The following is a 22,126-nucleotide window of genomic DNA, read 5'->3' as shown; positions in this document are numbered from 1 at the left end:
GATGGTCTCCTCTACAGGGAGATGGTCACCTACAGGGAGATGGTCACCTCTACAGGGAGATGGTCACCTACAGGGAGATGGTCACCCCGACAGGGAGATGGTCACCTACAGGGAGATAGTCACCCCTACAGGGAGATAGTCACCCCTACAGGGCGATGGTCACCCCTACAGGGAGATGGTCACCTACAGGGATGTGGTCACCAACAGGGAGGTGGTCACCTACAGGGAGATAGTGACCTACAGGGAGATGGTCACCTACAGGGAGATAGTCACCACTACAGGGAGATGGTCACCTACAGGGAGGTCGTCACCTACAGGGAGATTGTCACCTACAGGGAGATGGTCACCCCTACAGGGAGATGGTCACCTACAGGTAGATGGTCACCTACCGGGAGATAGTCACCCCTACAGGGAGATGGTCACCTCCAGGGAGATAGTCACCTCTACAGGGAGATAGTCACCTACAGGGAGATAGTCACCCCTACAGGGAGATGGTCACCTACAGGGAGATAGTCACCTACAGGGAGATAGTCACCTCTACAGGGAGATAGTCACCCCTACAGGGAGATAGTCACCTACAGGGAGATTGTCACCCCTACAGGGAGATAGTCACCTACAGGGAGATAGTCACCTACAGTGAGATGGTCACCTACAGGGAGATGGTCACCTACAGGATGGTCACCTACAGGGAGATGGTCACCTACAGGGAGATGGTCACCTACAGGGAGATAGTCACCCCTACAGGGAGATGGTCACCTACAGGGAGATGGTCTCCTACAGGGAGATGGTCACCTACAGGGAGATGGTCTCCTATAGGGAGATGGTCACCAACAGGGAGATGGTCTCCTACAGGGAGATGGTCACCTACAGGGAGATATTCTCCTACAGGGAGATAGTCACCCCTACAGGATGGTCACCTACAGGGAGATAGTCTCCAACAGGGAGATGGTCACCTACAGGGAGATAGTCACCTACAGGGAGATGGTCACCTACAGGGAGATGGTCACACCGACAGGGAGATGGTCACCTACAGGGAGATGGTCACCTACAGGGAGATGGTCACCTACAGGGAGATAGTCACCTACCGGTAGATGGTCCCCTATAGGGAGATGGTCACCTACAGGGAGATGGTCTCCTACAGGGAGATGGTCACCTCTACAGGGAGATGGTCACCTACAGGGAGACAGTCACCTACAGGGAGATGGTCACCTACAGGAAGATGGTCACCCCTGCAGGGAGATGGTCTCCTCTACAGGGACATAGTCACCTACAGGGAGATGGTCACCCCGACAGGGAGATGGTCACCTCTACAGGGAGATGGTCACCTACAGGTAGTTGGTCACCTACAGGGAGATAGTCACCTACAGGGCGATGGTCACCTACAGGGAGATGGTCTCCTCTACAGGGAGATGGTCACCTACAGGGAGATGGTCACCTACAGGGAGATGGTCACCTCTACAGGGAGATCGTCACCTACAGGGAGATGGTCACCTACAGGGAGATGGTCACCCCGACAGGGAGATGGTCACCTACAGGGAGATAGTCACCCCTACAGGGAGATAGTCACCTACAGGGAGATGGTCACCTACAGGGAGATAGTCTCCCCTACAGTCAGATGTTCACCCCTACAGGGAGATGGTCACCTACAGGGAGATAGTCACCTACAGGGAGATGGTCACCCCGACAGGGAGATGGTCACCTCTACAGGGAGATAGTCACCTCTACAGGGAGTCTGTCACCCGTACAGAGAAATGGTCACCTACAGGGAGTTGGTCACCTACAGGCAGATAGTCACCCCTACAGGGAGATGGTCACCTACAGGTAGATGGTCACCTACCGGGAGATAGTCATCCCTACAGGGAGATGGTCACCTCCAGGGAGATAGTCACCTCTACAGGGAGATAGTCACCTACAGGGAGATAGTCACCCCTACAGGGAGATGGTCACCTACAGGGAGATAGTCACCTACAGGGAGATAGTCACCTCTACAGGGAGATAGTCACCCCTACAGGGAGATAGTCACCTACAGGGAGATAGTACAGGGAGATAGTCACCTACAGGGAGATAGTCACCTACAGTGAGTTGGTCACCTACAGGGAGATGGTCACCTACAGGATGGTCACCTACAGGGAGATGGTCACCTACAGGGAGATGGTCACCTACAGGGAGATAGTCACCTACAGGGAGATGGTCACCTATACAGGGAGATAGTCACCTACAGGGAGATGGTCACCCCTACAGGGAGATGGTCACCTACAGGGAGTTGGTCACCTACAGGGAGATAGTCACCTACAGGGCGATGGTCACCTACAGGGAGATGGTCTCCTCTACAGGGAGATGGTCACCTACAGGGAGATGGTCAACTCTACAGGGAGATGGTCACCTACAGGGAGATGGTCACCTACAGGGAGAAGGTCACCCCGACAGGGAGATGGTCACCTACAGGGAGATAGTCACCCCTACAGGGAGATAGTCACCCCTACAGGGCGATGGTCACCCCGACAGGGAGATGGTCACCTACAGGGAGATAGTCACCCCTACAGGGAGATAGTCACCTACAGGGAGATGGTCACCTACAGGGAGATAGTCTCCCCTACAGTCAGATGTTCACCCCTACAGGGAGATGGTCACCTACAGGGAGATAGTCACCTACAGGGAGATGGTCACCCCGACAGGGAGATGGTCACCTCTACAGGGAGATAGTCACCTCTACAGGGAGTCTGTCACCCGTACAGAGAAATGGTCACCTACAGGGAGTTGGTCACCTACAGGCAGATAGTCACCCCTACAGGGAGATGGTCACCTACAGGTAGATGGTCACCTACCGGGAGATAGTCATCCCTACAGGGAGATGGTCACCTCCAGGGAGATAGTCACCTCTACAGGGAGATAGTCACCTACAGGGAGATAGTCACCCCTACAGGGAGATGGTCACCTACAGGGAGATAGTCACCTACAGGGAGATAGTCACCTCTACAGGGAGATAGTCACCCCTACAGGGAGATAGTCACCTACAGGGAGATAGTACAGGGAGATAGTCACCTACAGGGAGATAGTCACCTACAGTGAGTTGGTCACCTACAGGGAGATGGTCACCTACAGGATGGTCACCTACAGGGAGATGGTCACCTACAGGGAGATGGTCACCTACAGGGAGATAGTCACCTACAGGGAGATGGTCACCTATACAGGGAGATAGTCACCTACAGGGAGATGGTCACCCCTACAGGGAGATGGTCACCTACAGGGAGTTGGTCACCTACAGGGAGATAGTCACCTACAGGGCGATGGTCACCTACAGGGAGATGGTCTCCTCTACAGGGAGATGGTCACCTACAGGGAGATGGTCAACTCTACAGGGAGATGGTCACCTACAGGGAGATGGTCACCTACAGGGAGAAGGTCACCCCGACAGGGAGATGGTCACCTACAGGGAGATAGTCACCCCTACAGGGAGATAGTCACCCCTACAGGGCGATGGTCACCCCTACAGGGAGATGGTCACCTACAGGGAGATGGTCACCTATACAGGGAGATAGTCACCTACAGGGAGATGGTCACCCCTACAGGGAGATGGTCACCTACAGGGAGTTGGTCACCTACAGGGAGATAGTCACCTACAGGGCGATGGTCACCTACAGGGAGATGGTCTCCTCTACAGGGAGATGGTCACCTACAGGGAGATGGTCAACTCTACAGGGAGATGGTCACCTACAGGGAGATGGTCACCTACAGGGAGAAGGTCACCCCGACAGGGAGATGGTCACCTACAGGGAGATAGTCACCCCTACAGGGAGATAGTCACCCCTACAGGGCGATGGTCACCCCGACAGGGAGATGGTCACCTACAGGGAGATAGTCACCCCTACAGGGAGATAGTCACCTACAGGGAGATGGTCACCTACAGGGAGATAGTCTCCCCTACAGTCAGATGTTCACCCCTACAGGGAGATGGTCACCTACAGGGAGATAGTCACCTACAGGGAGATGGTCACCCCGACAGGGAGATGGTCACCTCTACAGGGAGATAGTCACCTCTACAGGGAGTCTGTCACCCGTACAGAGAAATGGTCACCTACAGGGAGTTGGTCACCTACAGGCAGATAGTCACCCCTACAGGGAGATGGTCACCTACAGGTAGATGGTCACCTACCGGGAGATAGTCATCCCTACAGGGAGATGGTCACCTCCAGGGAGATAGTCACCTCTACAGGGAGATAGTCACCTACAGGGAGATAGTCACCCCTACAGGGAGATGGTCACCTACAGGGAGATGGTCACCTACAGGATGGTCACCTACAGGGAGATGGTCACCTACAGGGAGATGGTCACCTACAGGGAGATAGTCACCTACAGGGAGATGGTCACCTATACAGGGAGATAGTCACCTACAGGGAGATGGTCACCCCTACAGGGAGATGGTCACCTACAGGGAGTTGGTCACCTACAGGGAGATAGTCACCTACAGGGCGATGGTCACCTACAGGGAGATGGTCTCCTCTACAGGGAGATGGTCACCTACAGGGAGATGGTCAACTCTACAGGGAGATGGTCACCTACAGGGAGATGGTCACCTACAGGGAGAAGGTCACCCCGACAGGGAGATGGTCACCTACAGGGAGATAGTCACCCCTACAGGGAGATAGTCACCCCTACAGGGCGATGGTCACCCCTACAGGGAGATGGTCACCTACAGGGAGATGGTCACCTATACAGGGAGATAGTCACCTACAGGGAGATGGTCACCCCTACAGGGAGATGGTCACCTACAGGGAGTTGGTCACCTACAGGGAGATAGTCACCTACAGGGCGATGGTCACCTACAGGGAGATGGTCTCCTCTACAGGGAGATGGTCACCTACAGGGAGATGGTCAACTCTACAGGGAGATGGTCACCTACAGGGAGATGGTCACCTACAGGGAGAAGGTCACCCCGACAGGGAGATGGTCACCTACAGGGAGATAGTCACCCCTACAGGGAGATAGTCACCCCTACAGGGCGATGGTCACCCCGACAGGGAGATGGTCACCTACAGGGAGATAGTCACCCCTACAGGGAGATAGTCACCTACAGGGAGATGGTCACCTACAGGGAGATAGTCTCCCCTACAGTCAGATGTTCACCCCTACAGGGAGATGGTCACCTACAGGGAGATAGTCACCTACAGGGAGATGGTCACCCCGACAGGGAGATGGTCACCTCTACAGGGAGATAGTCACCTCTACAGGGAGTCTGTCACCCGTACAGAGAAATGGTCACCTACAGGGAGTTGGTCACCTACAGGCAGATAGTCACCCCTACAGGGAGATGGTCACCTACAGGTAGATGGTCACCTACCGGGAGATAGTCATCCCTACAGGGAGATGGTCACCTCCAGGGAGATAGTCACCTCTACAGGGAGATAGTCACCTACAGGGAGATAGTCACCCCTACAGGGAGATGGTCACCTACAGGGAGATAGTCACCTACAGGGAGATAGTCACCTCTACAGGGAGATAGTCACCCCTACAGGGAGATAGTCACCTACAGGGAGATAGTACAGGGAGATAGTCACCTACAGGGAGATAGTCACCTACAGTGAGTTGGTCACCTACAGGGAGATGGTCACCTACAGGATGGTCACCTACAGGGAGATGGTCACCTACAGGGAGATGGTCACCTACAGGGAGATAGTCACCTACAGGGAGATGGTCACCTATACAGGGAGATAGTCACCTACAGGGAGATGGTCACCCCTACAGGGAGATGGTCACCTACAGGGAGTTGGTCACCTACAGGGAGATAGTCACCTACAGGGCGATGGTCACCTACAGGGAGATGGTCTCCTCTACAGGGAGATGGTCACCTACAGGGAGATGGTCAACTCTACAGGGAGATGGTCACCTACAGGGAGATGGTCACCTACAGGGAGAAGGTCACCCCGACAGGGAGATGGTCACCTACAGGGAGATAGTCACCCCTACAGGGAGATAGTCACCCCTACAGGGCGATGGTCACCCCTACAGGGAGATGGTCACCTACAGGGATGTGGTCACCAACAGGGAGGTGGTCACCTACAGGGAGATAGTGACCTACAGGGAGATGGTCACCTACAGGGAGATAGTCACCACTACAGGGAGATGGTCACCTACAGGGAGGTCGTCACCTACAGGGAGATAGTCACCTACAGGGAGATGGTCACCCCTACAGGGAGATGGTCACCTATAGTGAGATAGTCACCTACAGGGAGATAGTCACCCCTACAGTCAGATGGTCACCCCTACAGGGAGATGGTCACCTACAGGGAGATAGTCACCTACAGGGAGATGGTCACCCCGACAGGGAGATGGTCACCTCTACAGGGAGATAGTCACCTCTACAGGGAGTTTGTCACCCGTACAGAGAAATGGTCACCTACAGGGAGTTGGTCACCTACAGGGAGATAGTCACCCCTACAGGGAGATGGTCACCTACAGGTAGATGGTCACCTACCGGGAGATAGTCACCCCTACAGGGAGATGGTCACCTCCAGGGAGATAGTCACCTCTACAGGGAGATAGTCACCTACAGGGAGATAGTCACCCCTACAGGGAGATGGTCACCTACAGGGAGATAGTCACCTACAGGGAGATAGTCACCTCTACAGGGAGATAGTCACCCCTACAGGGAGATAGTCACCTACAGGGAGATAGTCACCCCTACAGGGAGATAGTCACCTACAGGGAGATAGTCACCTACAGTGAGATGGTCACCTACAGGGAGATGGTCACCTACAGGATGGTCACCCACAGGGAGATGGTCACCTACAGGGAGATGGTCACCTACAGGGAGATGGTCTCCTCTACAGGGAGATGGTCACCTACAGGGAGATGGTCACCTCTACAGGGAGATGGTCACCTACAGGGAGATGGTCACCCCGACAGGGAGATGGTCACCTACAGGGAGATAGTCACCCCTACAGGGAGATAGTCACCCCTACAGGGCGATGGTCACCCCTACAGGGAGATGGTCACCTACAGGGATGTGGTCACCAACAGGGAGGTGGTCACCTACAGGGAGATAGTGACCTACAGGGAGATGGTCACCTACAGGGAGATAGTCACCACTACAGGGAGATGGTCACCTACAGGGAGGTCGTCACCTACAGGGAGATTGTCACCTACAGGGAGATGGTCACCCCTACAGGGAGATGGTCACCTACAGGTAGATGGTCACCTACCGGGAGATAGTCACCCCTACAGGGAGATGGTCACCTCCCGGGAGATAGTCACCTCTACAGGGAGATAGTCACCTACAGGGAGATAGTCACCCCTACAGGGAGATGGTCACCTACAGGGAGATAGTCACCTACAGGGAGATAGTCACCTCTACAGGGAGATAGTCACCCCTACAGGGAGATAGTCACCTACAGGGAGATTGTCACCCCTACAGGGAGATAGTCACCTACAGGGAGATAGTCACCTACAGTGAGATGGTCACCTACAGGGAGATGGTCACCTACAGGATGGTCACCTACAGGGAGATGGTCACCTACAGGGAGATGGTCACCTACAGGGAGATAGTCACCCCTACAGGGAGATGGTCACCTACAGGGAGATGGTCTCCTACAGGGAGATGGTCACCTACAGGGAGATGGTCTCCTATAGGGAGATGGTCACCAACAGGGAGATGGTCTCCTACAGGGAGATGGTCACCTACAGGGAGATATTCTCCTACAGGGAGATAGTCACCCCTACAGGATGGTCACCTACAGGGAGATAGTCTCCAACAGGGAGATGGTCACCTACAGGGAGATAGTCACCTACAGGGAGATGGTCACCTACAGGGAGATGGTCACACCGACAGGGAGATGGTCACCTACAGGGAGATGGTCACCTACAGGGAGATGGTCACCTACAGGGAGATAGTCACCTACCGGTAGATGGTCCCCTATAGGGAGATGGTCACCTACAGGGAGATGGTCTCCTACAGGGAGATGGTCACCTCTACAGGGAGATGGTCACCTACAGGGAGACAGTCACCTACAGGGAGATGGTCACCTACAGGAAGATGGTCACCCCTGCAGGGAGATGGTCTCCTCTACAGGGACATAGTCACCTACAGGGAGATGGTCACCCCGACAGGGAGATGGTCACCTCTACAGGGAGATGGTCACCTACAGGTAGTTGGTCACCTACAGGGAGATAGTCACCTACAGGGCGATGGTCACCTACAGGGAGATGGTCTCCTCTACAGGGAGATGGTCACCTACAGGGAGATGGTCACCTACAGGGAGATGGTCACCTCTACAGGGAGATGGTCACCTACAGGGAGATGGTCACCCCAACAGGGAGATGGTCACCTACAGGGAGATAGTCACCCCTACAGGGAGATAGTCACCTACAGGGAGATGGTCACCTACAGGGAGATAGTCTCCCCTACAGTCAGATGTTCACCCCTACAGGGAGATGGTCACCTACAGGGAGATAGTCACCTACAGGGAGATAGTCACCTCTACAGGGAGATAGTCACCCCTACAGGGAGATAGTCACCTACAGGGAGATAGTCACCCCTACAGGGAGATAGTCACCTACAGGGAGATAGTCACCTACAGTGAGATGGTCACCTACAGGGAGATGGTCACCTACAGGATGGTCACCCACAGGGAGATGGTCACCTACAGGGAGATGGTCACCTACAGGGAGATAGTCACCCCTACAGGGAGATGGTCACCTACAGGGAGATAGTCACCTACAGGGAGATGGTCACCCCGACAGGGAGATGGTCACCTACAGGGAGATAGTCACCCCTACAGGGAGATAGTCACCTACAGGGAGATAGTCACCCCTACAGGGAGATAGTCACCCCTACAGGGCGATGGTCACCCCTACAGGGAGATGGTCACCTACAGGGATGTGGTCACCAACAGGGAGGTGGTCACCTACAGGGAGATAGTGACCTACAGGGAGATGGTCACCTACAGGGAGATAGTCACCACTACAGGGAGATGGTCACCTACAGGGAGGTCGTCACCTACAGGGAGATAGTCACCTACAGGGAGATGGTCACCCCTACAGGGAGATGGTCACCTATAGTGAGATAGTCACCTACAGGGAGATAGTCACCCCTACAGTCAGATGGTCACCCCTACAGGGAGATGGTCACCTACAGGGAGATAGTCACCTACAGGGAGATGGTCACCCCGACAGGGAGATGGTCACCTCTACAGGGAGATAGTCACCTCTACAGGGAGTTTGTCACCCGTACAGAGAAATGGTCACCTACAGGGAGTTGGTCACCTACAGGGAGATAGTCACCCCTACAGGGAGATGGTCACCTACAGGTAGATGGTCACCTACCGGGAGATAGTCACCCCTACAGGGAGATGGTCACCTCCAGGGAGATAGTCACCTCTACAGGGAGATAGTCACCTACAGGGAGATAGTCACCCCTACAGGGAGATGGTCACCTACAGGGAGATAGTCACCTACAGGGAGATAGTCACCTCTACAGGGAGATAGTCACCCCTACAGGGAGATAGTCACCTACAGGGAGATAGTCACCCCTACAGGGAGATAGTCACCTACAGGGAGATAGTCACCTACAGTGAGATGGTCACCTACAGGGAGATGGTCACCTACAGGATGGTCACCCACAGGGAGATGGTCACCTACAGGGAGATGGTCACCTACAGGGAGATAGTCACCCCTACAGGGAGATGGTCACCTACAGGGAGATAGTCACCTACAGGGAGATGGTCACCCCGACAGGGAGATGGTCACCTACAGGGAGATAGTCACCCCTACAGGGAGATAGTCACCTACAGGGAGATGGTCACCTACAGGGAGATAGTCTCCCCTACAGTCAGATGTTCACCCCTACAGGGAGATGGTCACCTACAGGGAGATAGTCACCTACAGGGAGATGGTCACCCCGACAGGGAGATGGTCACCTCTACAGGGAGATAGTCACCTCTACAGGGAGTCTGTCACCCGTACAGAGAAATGGTCACCTACAGGGAGTTGGTCACCTACAGGCCGATAGTCACCCCTACAGGGAGATGGTCACCTACAGGTAGATGGTCACCTACCGGGAGATAGTCATCCCTACAGGGAGATGGTCACCTCCAGGGAGATAGTCACCTCTACAGGGAGATAGTCACCTACAGGGAGATAGTCACCCCTACAGGGAGATGGTCACCTACAGGGAGATAGTCACCTACAGGGAGATAGTCACCTCTACAGGGAGATAGTCACCCCTACAGGGAGATAGTCACCTACAGGGAGATAGTACAGGGAGATAGTCACCTACAGGGAGATAGTCACCTACAGTGAGTTGGTCACCTACAGGGAGATGGTCACCTACAGGATGGTCACCTACAGGGAGATGGTCACCTACAGGGAGATGGTCACCTACAGGGAGATAGTCACCTACAGGGAGATGGTCACCTATACAGGGAGATAGTCACCTACAGGGAGATGGTCACCCCTACAGGGAGATGGTCACCTACAGGGAGATAGTCACCCCTACAGGGAGATGGTCACCTACAGGGAGTTGGTCACCTACAGGGAGATAGTCACCTACAGGGCGATGGTCACCTACAGGGAGATGGTCTCCTCTACAGGGAGATGGTCACCTACAGGGAGATGGTCACCTCTACAGGGAGATGGTCACCTACAGGGAGATGGTCACCTACAGGGAGAAGGTCTCCCCGACAGGGAGATGGTCACCTACAGGGAGATAGTCACCCCTACAGGGAGATAGTCACCCCTACAGGGCGATGGTCACCCCTACAGGGAGATGGTCACCTACAGGGATGTGGTCACCAACAGGGAGGTGGTCACCTACAGGGAGATAGTGACCTACAGGGAGATGGTCACCTACAGGGAGATAGTCACCACTACAGGGAGATGGTCACCTACAGGGAGGTCGTCACCTACAGGGAGATAGTCACCTACAGGGAGATGGTCACCCCTACAGGGAGATGGTCACCTATAGTGAGATAGTCACCTACAGGGAGATAGTCACCCCTACAGTCAGATGGTCACCCCTACAGGGAGATGGTCACCTACAGGGAGATAGTCACCTACAGGGAGATCGTCACCCCGACAGGGAGATGGTCACCTCTACAGGGAGATAGTCACCTCTACAGGGAGTTTGTCACCCGTACAGAGAAATGGTCACCTACAGGGAGTTGGTCACCTACAGGGAGATAGTCACCCCTACAGGGAGATGGTCACCTACAGGTAGCTGGTCACCTACCGGGAGATAGTCACCCCTACAGGGAGATGGTCACCTCCAGGGAGATAGTCACCTCTACAGGGAGATAGTCACCTACAGGGAGATAGTCACCCCTACAGGGAGATGGTCACCTACAGGGAGATAGTCACCTACAGGGAGATAGTCACCTCTACAGGGAGATAGTCACCCCTACAGGGAGATAGTCACCTACAGGGAGATAGTCACCCCTACAGGGAGATAGTCACCTACAGGGAGATAGTCACCTACAGTGAGATGGTCACCTACAGGGAGATGGTCACCTACAGGATGGTCACCTACAGGGAGATGGTCACCTACAGGGAGATGGTCACCTACAGGGAGATAGTCACCCCTACAGGGAGATGGTCACCTACAGGGAGATAGTCACCTACAGGGAGATAGTCACCTCTACAGGGAGATAGTCACCCCTACAGGGAGATAGTCACCTACAGGGAGATAGTCACCCCTACAGGGAGATAGTCACCTACAGGGAGATAGTCACCTACAGTGAGATGGTCACCTACAGGGAGATGGACACCTACAGGATGGTCACCTACAGGGAGATGGTCACCTACAGGGAGATGGTCACCTACAGGGAGATAGTCACCTACAGGGATATGGTCACCTATACAGGGAGATAGTCACCTACAGGGAGATGGTCACCTCTACAGGGATATGGTCACCTGTACAGGGAGATGGTCACCTACAGGGAGATGGTCACCTACAGGGAGATAGTCACCCCTACAGGGAGATGGTCACCCCTACAGGGAGATAGTCACCCCTACAGGGAGATAGTCACCCCTACTGGGAGATGGTAACCTACAGGGAGATGGTCACCTACAGGGAGATAGTCACCCCTACGGGGAGATGGTCACCCCTACAGGGAGATAGTCACCCCTACAGGGAGATAGTCACCCCTATAAAAAGATGGTCACCCCAACAGGGAGATAATCACCCCTACAGGGAGATGGTCACCTACTGGGAGATAGTCACCCCTACAGGGAGATAGTAACCCCTACAAGGAGATGGTCACCTACAGGGAGATGGTCACCTACAGGGAGATAGTCACCCCTACAGGGAGATGGTCACCTACAGGGAGATAGTCACCTACAGGGAGATAGTCACCCCTACAGGGAGATGGTCACCTACAGTGAGATGGTCACCTCTACAGGGAGATGGTCACCTACAGGGAGATGGTCACCTACAGGGAGATAGTCACCCCGACAGGGAGATGGTCATCTACAGGGAGATAGTCACCTACAGGGAGATAGTCACCTACAGGGAGATGGTCACCTACAGGGAGATAGTCACCTACAGGGAGATGGTCACCTCTACGGGGAGATGGTCACCTACAGGGAGATGATCACCTACAGGGAGATGGTCACCTCTACAGGGAGATGGTCACCCCGACAGGGAGATGGTCACCTCTACAGGGAGATGGTCACCTACAGGGAGATGGTCACCTACAGGGAGATAGTCACCTACAGGGCGATGGTCACCTACAGGGAGATGGTCACCTCTACAGGGAGATGGTCACCTACAGGGAGATAGTCACCCCTACAGGGAGATAGTCACCCCTACAGGGAGATGGTCACCTACAGGGAGATGGTCACCTCTACAGGGAGATGGTCACCTACAGGGAGATGGTCACCTACAGGGAGATGTTCACCCCGACAGGGAGATGGTCACCTACAGGGAGATGGTCACCTACAGAGAGATATTCACCCCTACAGGGAGATGGTCACCCCTACAGGGAGATGGTCACCTACAGGGAGATAGTCACCTACATGGAGATGGTCACCCCGACAGGGAGATGGTCACCTCTACAGGGAGATAGTCACCCCTACAGGGAGTTAGTCACCCCTACAGGGAGATGGTCACCTACAGGGAGATGGTCTCCTACAGGGAGATGGTCACCTACAGGGAGATGGTCTCCTATAGGGAGATGGTCACCAACAGGGAGATGGTCTCCTACAGGGAGATGGTCACCTACAGGGAGATAGTCTCCTACAGGGAGATAGTCACCCCTACAGGATGGTCACCTACAGGGAGATAGTCTCCTACAGGGAGATGGTCACCTACAGGGAGATAGTCACCTACAGGGAGATGGTCACCCCTACAGGGAGATGGTCACCTACAGGGAGATGGTCACACCGACATGGAGATGGTCACCTACAGGGAGATGGTCACCTACAGGGAGATGGTCACCTACAGGGAGATAGTCACCTACCGGGAGATGGTCCCCTATAGGGAGATGGTCACCTACAGGGAGATGGTCTCCTACAGGGAGATGGTCACCTACAGGGAGATAGTCTCCTACAGGGAGATAGTCACCCCTACAGGATGGTCACCTACAGGGAGATAGTCTCCTACAGGGAGATGGTCACCTACAGGGAGATGGTCACCCCTACAGGGAGATGGTCACCTACAGGGAGATGGTCACCCGGACAGGGAGATTGTCACCTACAGGGAGATGGTCACCTACAGGGAGATGGTCACCTACAGGGAGATAGTCACCTACCGGGTGATGGTCACCTACAGGGAGATGGTCACCTCTACAGGGAGATGGTCACCTACAGGGAGACAGTCACCTACAGGGAGATGGTCACCTACAGGAAGATGGTCACCCCTGCAGGGAGATGGTCTCCTCTACAGGGAGATAGTCACCTACAGGGAGATGGTCACCCCGACAGGGAGATGGTCACCTCTACAGGGAGATGGTCACCTACAGGGAGTTGGTCACCTACAGGGAGATAGTCACCTACAGGGCGATGGTCACCTACAGGGAGATGGTCTCCTCTACAGGGAGATGGTCACCTACAGGGAGATGGTCACCTACAGGGAGATGGTCACCTCTACAGGGAGATGGTCACCTACAGGGAGATGGTCACCCCGACAGGGAGATGGTCACCTACAGGGAGATAGTCACCTCTACAGGGAGATGGTCACCTTCAGGGAGATAGTCACCTACAGGGAGATCGTCACCCCGACAGGGAGATGGTCACCTCTACAGGGAGATAGTCACCTCTACAGGGAGTTTGTCACCCGTACAGAGAAATGGTCACCTACAGGGAGTTGGTCACCTACAGGGAGATAGTCACCCCTACAGGGAGATGGTCTCCTACAGGTAGATGGTCACCTACCGGGAGATAGTCACCCCTACAGGGAGATGGTCACCTCCAGGGAGATAGTCACCTCTACTGGGAGATAGTCACCTACAGGGAGATAGTCACCCCTACAGGGAGATGGTCACCTACAGGGAGATAGTCACCTACAGGGAGATAGTCACCTCTACAGGGAGATAGTCACCCCTACAGGGAGATAGTCACCTACAGGGAGATAGTCACCCCTACAGGGAGATAGTCACCTACAGGGAGATAGTCACCTATAGTGAGATGGTCACCTACAGGGAGATGGTCACCTACAGGATGGTCACCTACAGGGAGATGGTCACCTACAGGGAGATGGTCACCTACAGGGAGATAGTCATCTACAGGGAGATGGTCACCTCTACAGGGAGATAGTCACCTACAGGGAGATGGTCACCCCTACAGGGAGATGGTCACCTACAGGGAGATAGTCACCCCTACAGGGAGATGGTCACCTACAGGGAGATAGTCACCTACAGGGAGATAGTCACCTCTACAGGGATATGGTCACCTGTACAGGGAGATGGTCACCTACAGGGAGTTGGTCACCTACAGGGAGATAGTCACCCCGGCAGGGAGATAGTCACCCCTACAGGGAGATGGTCACCTACAGGGAGATAGTCACCCCCACAGGGAGATGGTCACCCCTACAGGGAGATAGTCACCCCTACAGGGAGATGGTCACCTCCAGGGAGATAGTCACCTCTACAGGGAGATAGTCACCTACAGGGAGATAGTCACCCCTACAGGGAGATGGTCACCTACAGGGAGATAGACACCTACAGGGAGATAGTCACCTCTACAGGGAGATAGTCACCCCTACAGGGAGATAGTCACCTACAGGGAGATAGTCATCCCTACAGGGAGATAGTCACCTACAGGGAGATAGTCACCTACAGTGAGATGGTCACCTACAGGGAGATGGTCACCTACAGGATGATCACCTACAGGGAGATGGTCACCTACAGGGAGATGGTCACCTACAGGGAGATAGTCATCTACAGGGAGATGGTCACCTCTACAGGGAGATAGTCACCTACAGGGAGATGGTCACCCCTACAGGGAGATGGTCACCTACAGGGAGATAGTCACCCCTACAGGGAGATGGTCACCTACAGGGAGATAGTCACCTACAGGGAGATAGTCACCTCTACAGGGATATGGTCACCTGTACAGGGAGATGGTCACCTACAGGGAGTTGGTCACCTACAGGGAGTTGGTCACCTACAGGGAGATAGTCACCCCGGCAGGGAGATAGTCACCCCTACAGGGAGATGGTCACCTACAGGGAGATAGTCACCCCTACAGGGAGATGGTCACCCCTACAGGGAGATAGTCACCCCTACAGGGAGATAGTCACCCCTACTGGGAGTTGGTAACCTACAGGGTGATGGTCACCTACAGGGAGATAGTCACCCCTACGGGGAGATGGTCACCCCTACAGGGAGATAGTCACCCCTACAGGGAGATAGTCACCTACAGGGAGATAGTCACCTCTACAGGGATATGGTCACCTGCACAGGGAGATGGTCACCTACAGGGAGTTGGTCACCTACAGGGAGATAGTCACCCCGGCAGGGAGATAGTCACCCCTACAGGGAGATGGTCACCTACAGGGAGATAGTCACCCCTACAGGGAGATGGTCACCCCTACAGGGAGATAGTCACCCCTACAGGGAGATAGTCACCCCTACTGGGAGATGGTAACCTACAGGGAGATGGTCACCTACAGGGAGATAGTCACCCCTACGGGGAGATGGTCACCCCTACAGGGAGATAGTCACCCCTACAGGGAGATAGTAACCCCTACAAGGAGATGGTCACCTACAGGGAGATGGTCACCTACAGGGAGATAGTCACCCCTAAAGGGAGATGGTCACCTACAGGGAGATAGTCACCTACAGGGAGATAGTCACCCCTACAGGGAGATAGTCACCTACAGGGAGATGGTCACCTCTACAGGGAGATGGTCACCTACAGGGGGATAGTCACCTACAGGGAGATAGTCACCTACAGGGAGATGGTCACCCCTACAGGGAGATGGTCACCTACAGTGAGATGGTCACCTCTACAGGGAGATGGTCACCTACAGGGAGATGGTCACCTACAGGGAGATGGTCACCTACAGGGAGATAGTCACCCCGACAGGGAGATGGTCATCTACAGGGAGATAGTCACCTTTCAGGGAGATAGTCACCTACAGGGAGATAGTCACCTACAGGGAGATGGTCACCTACAGGAAGATAGTCACCTACAGGGAGATGGTCACCTCTACGGGGAGATGGTCACCTACAGGGAGATGGTCACCTACAGGGAGATGGTCACCTCTACAGGGAGATGGTCACCCCGACAGGGAGATGGTCACCTCTACAGTGAGATGGTCACCTACAGGGAGATGGTCACCTACAGGGAGATAGTCACCTACAGGGCGATGGTCACCTACAGGGAGATGGTCACCTCTACAGGGAGATGGTCACCTACAGGGAGATGGTCTCCTACAGGGAGATAGTCGCCCCTACAGGGAGATAGTCACCCCTACAGGGAGACGGTCACCTACAGGGAGATGGTCACCTCTACAGGGAGATGGTCACCTACAGGGAGATGGTCACCTACAGGGAGATGTTCACCCCGACAGGGAGATGGTCACCTACAGGGAGATAGTCACCCCTACAGGGAGATAGTCACCTACAGGGAGATGGTCACCTACAGGGAGATATTCACCCCTACAGGGAGATGGTCACCCCTACAGGGAGATGGTCACCTACAGGGAGATAGTCACCTACAGGGAGATGGTCACCCCGACAGGGAGATGGTCACCTCTACAGGGAGATAGTCACCCCTACAGGGAGTTAGTCACCCCTACAGGGAGATGGTCTCCTACAGGGAGATAGTCACCCCTACAGGGAGTTAGTCACCCCTACAGGGAGATGGTCACCTCTACAGGGAGATAGTCACCCCTACAGGGAGTTAGTCACCCCTACAGGGAGATGGTCTCCTACAGGGAGATGGTCGCCTACAGGGAGATGGTCTCCTACAGGGAGATGGTCACCTACAGGGAGATAGTCACCTACAGGGATATGGTCACCCCTACAGGGAGATGGTCACCTACAGGGAGATGGTCACCCCGACAGGAAGATGGTCACCTACAGGGAGATGGTCACCTACAGTGAGATAGTCACCTACAGGGAGATGGTCACCTACAGAGAGATGGTCATCTACAGGGAGATAGTCACCTACAGGGAGATGGTCACCTACAGGGAGATGGTCACCCCTACAGGGAGATGGTCTCCTCTACAGGGAGATAGTCACCTACATTGAGATAGTCACCCCGACAGGGAGATAGTCACCTACAGGGCGATGGTCACCTACAGGGAGATGGTCACCTACAGGGAGATAGTCACCCCGACAGGGAGATTGTCACCACTACAGGGAGATGGTCACCTACAGGGAGATGGTCACCTACAGGGAGATGGTCACCACTACAAGGAGATGGTCACCTACAGGGAGCTGGTCACCTACAGGGAGATGGTCACCTCTACAAGGAGATAGTCACCTACAGGGAGATGGTCACCTACAGGGAGATGGTCTCCTACAGGGAGATAGTCACCTACAGGGAGATGGTCACCCCTACAGGATGCTCACCCCGACAGGGAGATGGTCACCCCGACAGGGAGATAGTCACCCCGACAGGGAGATGGACACCCCTACTGGGAGATGGTCACCTCTACAAGGAGATGGTCACCTACAGGGAGATAGTCACCTACAGGGAGATGGTCACCTCTACAGGGAGATGGTCACCCCTAAAGGGAGATAGTCACCTACAGGGAGATGGTCACCTCTACAAGGAGATGGTCACCTACAGGGAGATAGTCACCTACAGGGAGATGGTCACCCCTACAGGGAGATGGTCACCTACAGGGAGATGGTCACCTCTACAGGGCGATGGTCACCTACAGGGAGATAGTCACCTAGAGGGAGATGGTCACCTACAGGGAGATAGTCACCTACAGGGTGATGGTCACCTACAGGGAGATGGTCACCTACAGGGAGATGGTCACGTACATGGAGATGGTCACCTACAGGGAGATAGTCACCCCGACAGGGAGATAGTCAGCCCTACTGGGAGATAGTCACCTACAGGGAGATGGTCACCTACAGGGAGATGGTCACCCCTACAGGGAGATGGTCACCTACAGGGAGATGGTCACCTACAGGGAGATGGTCTCCTACAGGGAGATGGTCACCTACAGGGAGATGGTCTCCTACAGGGAGATGGTCACCTACAGGGAGATAGTCACCTACAGGGAGATTGTCACCCCTACAGGGAGATGGTCACCTACAGGGAGATGGTCACCCCGACAGGAAGAAGGTCACCTACAGGGAGATGGTCACCTACAGTGAGATAGTCACCTACAGGGAGATGGTCACCTACAGGGAGATGGTCATCTACAGGGAGATAGTCACCCCGACAGGGAGATAGTCACCACTACAGGGAGATGGTCACCTACAGGGAGATGGTCACCCCGACAGGGAGATAGTCACCTACAGGGCGATGGTCACCTACAGGGAGATGGTCACCTACAGGGAGATGGTCAACCCGACAGGGAGGTAGTCACCTACAGGGCGATGGTCACCTACAGGGAGATGGTCACCTACAGGGAGATAGTCACCCCGACAGGGAGATAGTCACCACTACAGGGAGATGGTCACCTACAGGGAGATGGTCACCTACAGGGAGATGGTCACCTCTACAGGGAGATGGTGTCCTACAGGGAGATGGTCTCCTACAGGGAGATGGTCTCCTACAGGGAGATGGTCGCCTACAGGGAGATGGTCTCCTACAGGGAGATGGTCACCTACAGGGAGATAGTCACCTACAGGGATATGGTCACCCCTACAGGGAGATGGTCACCTACAGGGAGATGGTCACCCCGACAGGAAGATGGTCACCTACAGGGAGATGGTCACCTACAGTGAGATAGTCACCTACAGGGAGATGGTCACCTACAGAGAGATGGTCATCTACAGGGAGATAGTCACCTACAGGGAGATGGTCACCTACAGGGAGATGGTCACCCCTACAGGGAGATGGTCTCCTCTACAGGGAGATAGTCACCTACATTGAGATAGTCACCCCGACAGGGAGATAGTCACCTACAGGGCGATGGTCACCTACAGGGAGATGGTCACCTACAGGGAGATAGTCACCCCGACAGGGAGATTGTCACCACTACAGGGAGATGGTCACCTACAGGGAGATGGTCACCTACAGGGAGATGGTCACCACTACAAGGAGATGGTCACCTACAGGGAGCTGGTCACCTACAGGGAGATGGTCACCTCTACAAGGAGATAGTCACCTACAGGGAGATGGTCACCTACAGGGAGATGGTCTCCTACAGGGAGATAGTCACCTACAGGGAGATGGTCACCCCTACAGGATGCTCACCCCGACAGGGAGATGGTCACCCCGACAGGGAGATAGTCACCCCGACAGGGAGATGGACACCCCTACTGGGAGATGGTCACCTCTACAAGGAGATGGTCACCTACAGGGAGATAGTCACCTACAGGGAGATGGTCACCTCTACAGGGAGATGGTCACCCCTAAAGGGAGATAGTCACCTACAGGGAGATAGTAACCCCTACAGGGAGATGGTCACCTACAAGGAGATAGTCACCTACAGGGAGATAGTCACCCCTACAGGGAGATAGTCACCTCTACAGGGAGATAGTCACCCCTACAAGGAGATTGTCACCCTGACAGGGAGATAGTCACCCCTACAGGGAGATAGTCACCCCTACAGGGAGATGGTCACCTACAGGGAGATAGTCACCTACAGGGAGATGGTCACCTACCGGGAGATAGTCACCTACAGGGAGATGGACACATACAGGGAGATGGTCACCTCTACAGGGAGATGGTCACCTACAGGGAGATGGTCACCTAGAGGGAGATGGTCACCTACAGGGATATAGTCACCCCTACAGGGATATGGTCACCTACAGGGAGATGCTCACCTACAGGGAGATGGTCACCTACAGGGAGATAGTCACCCCGACAGGGAGATGGTCACCTACAGGGAGATAGTCACCTACAGGGAGATAGTCACCCCTACAGGGAGATAGTCACCCCTACAGGGAGATGGTCACCTCTACAGGGAGATGGTCACCTACAGGGAGATGGTCACCTACCGGGAGATGGTCACCTACAGGGAGATAGTCACCCCTACAGGGAGATAGTCACCTACAGGGAGATAGTCACCCCTACAGGGAGATGGTCACCTACAGGGAGATGGTCACCTCTACAGGGAGATTGTCACCTACAGGGAGATGGTCACCTACAGGGAGATAGTCACCTACAGGGAGATGGTCACCTCTACAGGGAGATTGTCACCTACAGGGAGATGTTCACCTACAGGGAGATAGTCACCTACAAGGAGATGGTCACCCCGACAGGGAGATAGTCACCCCTACAGCTAGATGGTCACCTACAGGGAGATAGTAACCCCTACAGGGAGATGGTCACCTACAGGGAGATAGTCACCTACAGGGAGATAGTCACCATTACAGGGAGATAGTCACCCCTACAAGGAGATGGTCACCCCGACAGGGAGATAGTCACCCCTACAGGGAGATAGTCACCCCTACAGGGAGATGGTCACCTACAGGGAGATAGTCACCTACAGGGAGATGGTCACCTACCGGGAGATAGTCACCTACAGGGAGATGGACACCTACAGGGAGATGGTCACCTACAGGGAGATAGTCACCTACAGGGAGATGGTCAACCCTTCATTGAGATGGTCACCGACAGGGAGATGGTCACCTACAGGGAGATAGTCACCCCTACAGGGAGATAGTCACCCCTACAGGGAGATGCTCACCTACAGGGAGATGGTCACCTCTACAGGGAGATGGTCACCTAGAGGGAGATGGTCACCTAGAGGGAGATGGTCACCTACAGGGAGATAGACACCCCTAGAGGGAGATAGTCACCTACAGGGAGATAGTCACCCCTACAGGGAGATAGTCACCACTACAGGGAGATGGTCACCTACAGGGAGATGGTCACCTACAGGGAGATGGTCACCACTACAAGGAGATGGTCACCTACAGGGAGATGGTCACCTACAGGGAGATGGTCACCTCTACAAGGAGATGGTCACATCTGCAGGGAGATTGTCACCTACAGGGAGATGGACACCTACAGGGAGATGGTCACCTCTACAAGGAGATAGTCACCTACAGGGAGATGGTCACCTACAGGGAGATGGTCTCCTACAGGGTGATAGTCACCTACAGGGAGATGGTCACCCCTACAGGATGCTCACCCCGACAGGGAGATGGTCACCCCGACAGGGAGATAGTCACCCCGACAGGGAGATGGTCACCCCTACTGGGAGATGGTCACCTCTACAAGGAGATGGTCACCTACAGGGAGATAGTCACCTACAGGGAGATGGTCACCCCTACTGGGAGATGGTCACCTCTACAAGGAGATGGTCACCTACAGGGAGATAGTCACCTACAGGGAGATGGTCACCTCTACAGGGAGATGGTCACCCCTAAAGGGAGATAGTCACCTACAGGGAGATGGTCACCTCTACAAGGAGATGGTCACCTACAGGGAGATAGTCACCTACAAGGAGATGGTCACCCCGACAGGGAGATAGTCACCCCTAAAGCTACATGGTCACCTACAGGGAGATAGTAACCCCTACAGGGAGATGGTCACCTACAGGGAGATAGTCACCTA

Source organism: Hypanus sabinus, chromosome 4 (genome assembly GCF_030144855.1).
Source record: "Hypanus sabinus isolate sHypSab1 chromosome 4, sHypSab1.hap1, whole genome shotgun sequence".
Classification (NCBI taxonomy): domain Eukaryota; kingdom Metazoa; phylum Chordata; class Chondrichthyes; order Myliobatiformes; family Dasyatidae; genus Hypanus; species Hypanus sabinus.
Note: the sequence above shows the minus strand (reverse complement) of the source record.